This window comes from Equus caballus, chromosome 29 (genome assembly GCF_041296265.1).
Source record: "Equus caballus isolate H_3958 breed thoroughbred chromosome 29, TB-T2T, whole genome shotgun sequence".
NCBI classification, from domain to species: Eukaryota; Metazoa; Chordata; class Mammalia; order Perissodactyla; family Equidae; genus Equus; species Equus caballus.
In genome coordinates this window covers 12,402,115-12,408,905 of record NC_091712.1, presented here as the reverse complement: position 1 = coordinate 12,408,905, position 6,791 = coordinate 12,402,115, and the positions used below count along the sequence as shown (strand labels likewise).

The window sequence follows — 6,791 nt, the reverse complement described above, 5'->3', positions numbered from 1 at the left end:
AGTGGTTAAGTTTGCGTGCTCCACTTCAGTGGCCTAGGGTTTCACCGGTTCAGATCCTAGGCGTGGACATGGCCACTGGTCAGGCCATGTTGAGGGAGCGTCCCACATGCCACAACTAGAAGGACCCACAACTAAAATACACAACTATGTACTGGGGGGATTTGGGGAGAAAAAGCAACAAGAAAATAATAATAAAATAAAAAGTCTTATATGTTAGTAACACATACCAAAGTATTTATGGGTAAAAATGATATGATATGTTATCTGGGGTTTGATTCAAACTACTGCAGGAGTTCCAGGAGTTGGGGGAGAAGTAGAAAAGAAAATGAGAAAATAAACAATAGCAAAATGTGGAAAACAAGTGATAGGTACATAGGGATTCATTATATTATTCTCTTCTGCATTTGAAATTTTTCATAAAGAAAAGTAAAAAAAAGACTAAGATGTCCAATTTAATACAATGTGTTTAAATATTTTAACATTTTATTGATTCTAATAAGTCATATTTACTCATGGTTTTCCTTTAAAAGCTCTGAAACATCATACGAACTTACTTCTCAAAATGCATAAGCACTGTATCTGGGATATACCAAGAGCTAATAAATATTTGCAAAGGGAATGAATGAATGGATGGTGGAAGCCTTTTTTCCTCAAAGAGTTAAGACTAAATAGCTGTGCCAAAAGGCTTCTCAGGATTAATATCATGATTAGGTTCAGTTTTGGACAAAGTCTTTCATGTCTTATAGTGAAATATGGGTACAGTAAATAACATAAATCCATGATATTTAAAATAATGTGAATCTACATATACAAATAATTCTGAGTTGGGAAGAAACAAATTTTTGAAGCATGAAATAAATCCTCTACACGTGTATATAACAGTGTTGCTCTACACACAGATTTTTTTCTAAAAAGTTATATAAAACATAAAAAACATACTTGGTTCTAAGACTAGAGTGATTTAAAAATGACATAAAAGAAACTAATACAGAAAAAAAAAATTAGGAGGAAATCTATAGACCTTTATTATAAGAACACCTGCTTACTATAGATTCTGACAGACGAGAGGAAAACAGTGCCTGCTTCTGCATCATACTAACTGCATACAGTGACAGACTAGAAACCCAGATCACTTACTGGCCTCATCACTCAACAATGATCTTTACAAAAGGAATTCAAAGTACTGTAATATAGACAACTATACGTTAGAACTATGTTGTCACTATCTGTGAAATACACACATAACCTAAGGTGGTCTAGGAGAAAAAGAAAAAGAAAAATCAAAGACCCCCAAAACCAAAGCCTAATAGAATACCCCAAACGATCACTGTGTTCTGCATTTCACATTCCAATTGTTATAAGTTTCTTAGAAGTTCTGCACCATTTCCCTCCAACGAGTCAGCACCCAAACAAATCTTAATCAGGAAGGACCGTGAGAGAACAATACTTACAAAGTTTTTGAGATTCGAGTTGTATTGACTGACCCCATAGCTTTCGATCTTGATCTTTGAGACTGTCATTGATGAAATGAACTGCAGGTATGGCTTTGTGCTGGGCATGTTTTAGCAGTTTTCCTGCCGTCATACAATCTAGCTCTTGCACAACAACCCAGGGAATTATTAATACAAGTCTGTCAAAGCCTGAAAAATGAAAAGATTTCTTAGAAGTCAACAAGTACTTATTACTAAATTGAACTGCTGTAGGAGAATTTGAAGTTTTTTAAAGTAAGGAATTCACAACCTAAACAAAGAGATAATACATAAAAAATGAAAATTAAAAATAGATGTAAGTGTCAAAAGAATGTTACAAAAACAAATACTATTCGATATCAAACAAGAGAAGTTTAGATTGCTGGGTTAACCTGTGAAGGCTCTGTTGTTGTTTTTTTTTTTACTTAAGCTGATTATGCTTAATACATATGTGCTTAATAGCATACCGAAATGGAAACATACTTGGGGAAAAAACCCCACATCACTGTTAATATAAAATATCAACTCAAATAAGAAAATCAGAATCAGTAAATATTTTATAAATACCTGTGATTTCTGTTGTCTTCAAAATTTTAGCAAATTTGAGATGATTCATCAGAATATCTGTATCAATTACGATTAGAAGCTTTTTGTCTGAAGCAGTATTTGCTAGAGAAAAACAGCAAAGTTAGGATTTGATGACACCTCATAATAGAGTTGTATAATAACTAAAATTTCGATATCACAGAACTTTGAGAGCATTCTTAAGAGAAGGTATTCCTTTAGACAACAATAACAAAGGTAAATTTACTCCAATTCTTATTTAAGAACAGTAATCAGTGTTTAATTATCCACTCGCAGAATATTATGAATTGCTGAATTTTGACTTCAGCTGAATATGATAAATGGGTGAATTTTCAATCATAAACTAACCTGCCCTAGTAGTAACTATGTTGCCAAACACTGTCCTGCATCACTGGTAATTGTGTGCTTAGGAATTATAAGTTAATTTTAAATATACTCTGAGTAAAATATAATTGAAAAGATAAATATGTGTAAAAGAAAGAAAACGTAAACGTGAGGATCAGATAAGTTAATGCACAGGAAACACTTAGTAAACTGAAAAATGCAATGTGAATGTAAGACAGCATTACTATTTTTATAAACACAAATTGAGAGAGTATACCAACAGATTTTGGATAATATCTGTCATTATCTTCTCCCATAGTGAGAATGATCAAAATTTTATATATAAGAAATCCATAAATAGAAATACCTTTGAGCAATTTGCATTATTTCTGATCAGTGCTTTACATAAATGAAATTGTTAAAAGTTATGATTAAGAGCAAGAATAAAACACAACTCACAACTCTGATTACCGCCCCTTGGCAAAAAGAGAAAGCGAAAATCTTTCTAACCATCTAATAATGTGAGATATATAAAACAAATGATGATAAGACAAATATTAGACCTTATCGTTGTAGCCAAAAGAAATATACTTTCTTAATTTTTAAGAAAGCACAGGAGATCATGAACATTATCATACGCATATAGAGTATACCAGCAGAAGAATGTACATCATCTTCCACCAAGTCAATTTCCAACCTCGTTAACTCTCCAGAAGGTGGAAGCACAGGTAAATCCACACTTTTTCCCACATGCGCAGCACGAGGCTCTTCTACTATCTGCATCTACATTGTAAAGGACTCACAGTAAAATAGTTTGAATTATTTAGTCTGCAGATTAGCAAGAGAAGACGGCAATTAACTGACTTAAGACGAGATGATTTGTGGAAATAAAGAAATTTACAGAAATATGGAGACAGCATGGTAAAAGAATAGAGATTGTAAACACACACAGGGTTTCTAAAAATAGGTCTTTTCTCATTACTTTAATTTAGGCAAGCAAGTTATACAACTGCCTTGAGTCTCAGTTTATGCATCTACAAAATAGGAATGTTAAATACCTATTCCCTTTGAGCATTTGTGTGAGGATTAAGTGAGATAATGTGATGCTCCTCTCACCGAGCCTAGTACATGGTACACCTTCAAAATAACTTAATCCTCATTCCTATTAGCACTTCAAAGTATTTTAGGAGCCAAATATGTTTTTATGTGGATGGTGAGTGCTCTTCTTGAGATTTCTAAGATAGTTTATGAACCATCACAAACTGAAGTCTAGCTCTCAAGACCCTTCTCACTTAGGGGGAGTAGTTCCCTGATGTATTTTGATCCAAAGAAATGAAAATATAATCTGGCTTTAGAGCAAAGGGCAGAGATCTTTCTTCTACCAAGCAGCACTGACCCAGAAGACAGAAAAATACAAAAATTTGAATGCTGTCACAAATAAAAAGCAAACAACATGGTTTTAAAGTCTTCTTTAAATAGAAAACACAAAGTATTCTATGAATCTAAGTTTAATTTAGGACCAGAGACCATAAAATCCTATGCAACAACTCTGAGGGTCAATCAGGAGATTCTAGCAGGGAAATGAAGCAGCAGGTAAAAATAAATATGCAGCACTCTCATTTTCACTGAACAACATTTTCACGTTATTGCTAATTAGAAAAAGGAGGCGAAAACACGTTAATATACTGCATTTTGGCAAGCCTAGGCATAAGCATGCCAAAAGTGTGATAACACTAAATAAAAATCGACATAACTTGTGAGCCATAGGCTGCATGCTCTTCATTCAAAACAGATTAGAGCTTATCAGAAACAAAGGCAAAAAGGTGATCAAGTAAATGTAAATACTTTTCCAAATAATTTTCCATCACTTCATAAAAACTTATATATTGATTTAAGTAGCGATCACTGTTATTTTTATATCACCAAGGTTTTTATGGTCATTATTTCTAATTAAAACTAGAACTGTTTGACATAATTTCATTAAAAATCTTCAAAAAAATAAGTATTTGAGTAACCTCTTGATCTGTATCTTGAATACTTTCAAGGGACACTGAAGAACACGGTGCTTCAAAACTCTGAAACGCAAAGTAATTTTATTAGTTAAGAATGAAGCAGATACCCAGGGTAGGGTTTTCCAGCCTGGGCACTATTGACACTTGGGGTCGGATAATTCTTTGCTTTGGGGGCTGTTCTGCACATTGTAGGATGTTTAGCAGTATCTCTGGCCTCAGCCCACTAGATATCACTAGCACGACCCGCTCCCTCTCCTGACAATCAACAATGTCTCCACGAAGGCAGTTGCCGAATGCCCCCTAAGGGGCAAAACTACCCCCAGATGAGAAACTGCCCCTAGAATAGAAAAGCCTCATTCTGTTAAGTCATGAAAGACGGTAGAAATTCTTTAGGGTTTTCTCATTCATATATGCATTCCTACAAATATTCATATTCTGAGAAAAAAACTATATGCCACTCTAAGAAATAGAAAGAACCATGGCAAAGGTAAACAGGCTGGCCTTCGGTGGTGGGAAGTTTTCATCCAGAAGTAACTGAGCCATTTCTAAAAGGGACATGACAAAACAACAAAGGGAACTTGAAGATTATAACATGGTTGAGGAGGAAAACCCAAAAAACGCACAATTGTATTACACAGGGGTGGAGCACCAGAGGTTTGTGCTTTATTTCTGGTCTTCCAGCAGAGATTGAAAATCTCTCCACTAACTCCAGTGTCTCACTGGCACTTTTGCTGAGTGGACGAGACCTACCTGACCCTACAAACCAGTAGGGAACTTGGCAAAAGACACTACTAAACCAAATTATCTTCTAAGAATTCTCCAAGTTAACACCAAACTCACATGTATTTTACAGGAGGCTACACATGGTACAAATTACAGACCCTCTTTAAACAAGTGTATCGAATGCTGCTTCATTGGGAATTCAGCTTCCAACCTAACTGCCTAACATCCATCTTCACGTGATATAACACTTTATACGTCACACACTTAGGCCCATGACAGCTTTTCTATTCCATGACCCTGGATTTCATGATCCCTTCTCCACCTGATTTTCAAGCTCACTAGATCTTTAAGGTTCTCTTCAGCTAAGAAGTGCCAAGCAAGCTAATAGCAGAACTTCCTGAAGCTCCTGACATTTGAAATCTTTAATTCTGTCACTTACGTCACTACTACCCTTCACTCTCTTTGACCACAGGCCACTTCCAGTGACTTCAATAAATTTTCTATCACCCCCAAATCCAGAAAAGTTCATGTCAATTGTCCCTGAAAACTTCCTCCTTATCCAAAAAGAAAGTCTTAATGGGCATTTAACTATTTGCCCTCCCCCACCATGCTTAATAAATACATGGAATGGGATGAAGCTTTCCCTAGGGATGACAAAAAGAATACCAACAATGAGGGTAATAATGGTTTTACCTACTGGAGTGGTTCTAAAGTGAAAATCTGATTAGACTGCTTCCCTGATTACATTTCAGGGGCTCTGTACTATCTACAGAATACAAGATAGAAAACCAATCTTTCCCATGGGATATGAAGTAATACATTGGCTTCCTCTCTAACTTCTTCTCCTATGGATTCTCCACATATCTCAACTCCAGTCATACTGACCAGCTTAGTGCCCACGCACACTCTTGCCATTCAATTTCACAACTCTGTGCCATTACACACACTAGCCCTCAACCGTGGTGGGACAAAACTGCTATTCCTTGCTCTATATACCCTTAACACCAAGCTTAAGAATCTCCACATTTGTGAGCCCTCCCTAAACTCATCCCAAAATTTATACTAACACCAACCCAATTCTTAGGGCTCTACTATTTCCTTCACTGTATCACAGAGTATTTGTTTACAAATCTCCCTCCCTGGGAACTTCTTGAGGATAAAGAGCACCTTATTTATCTTTAAGTCCCTAGAACCTAGAAACATACCTGATACATAATAAGTACATTTAATTAATGTTTGATAAACTGATAAATTTCTACTTCACAGACTTGTAAGGATTAAGTGGGATACTGTTTGTAAAAGTGGCCTATAAGTGACAAATCTCTAGAACATTAATTTGCCATGGTGAGGGAAGGGCGCAAACTCAGAGTGGTCTATATCAAAGGACTCCAAGACCTCAGAAACAGAAGAAGTTATTTTCTCTCAGGAAAGTATAACAAGATTTCTAAACCACAGGATTACTAAATCCAGAAAATACAATTATTTCCTTGTAAAGTACACTCATTATTTCAGGCAGATAATTATCTATTGCGGAATTTGTGAGGAAAACGACAATAAACATAATATTAAGATGATTAGCTACAGTCAATAATATGCTAAAGATAATATATTCAAGAAAGAACAATATTTCCTTACTGCTCCTGTGTCTCAATGACTTTAAGTCAGATAAGACTGCTAT

At 35.4% G+C, this 6,791-nt stretch overlaps 1 long non-coding RNA gene and 1 pseudogene across 1 annotated transcript; both read right to left on the bottom strand.

Annotated features, from left to right (window-relative positions):
* Positions 1-1,532: 1,532 nt before the first annotated feature.
* Positions 1,533-3,117, bottom strand: LOC138921420 (uncharacterized). The gene is made up of 3 exons (XR_011433977.1): positions 3,032-3,117; positions 2,037-2,138; positions 1,533-1,640 (listed from the first exon to the last, which is right to left on the bottom strand). It is a non-coding gene; the product is annotated as an uncharacterized lncRNA (long non-coding RNA).
* A 187-nt stretch (positions 3,118-3,304) lies between these two features.
* Positions 3,305-6,791, bottom strand: part of LOC138921438 (transcriptional protein SWT1-like) — a 49,483-nt pseudogene continuing 45,996 nt past the window's right edge.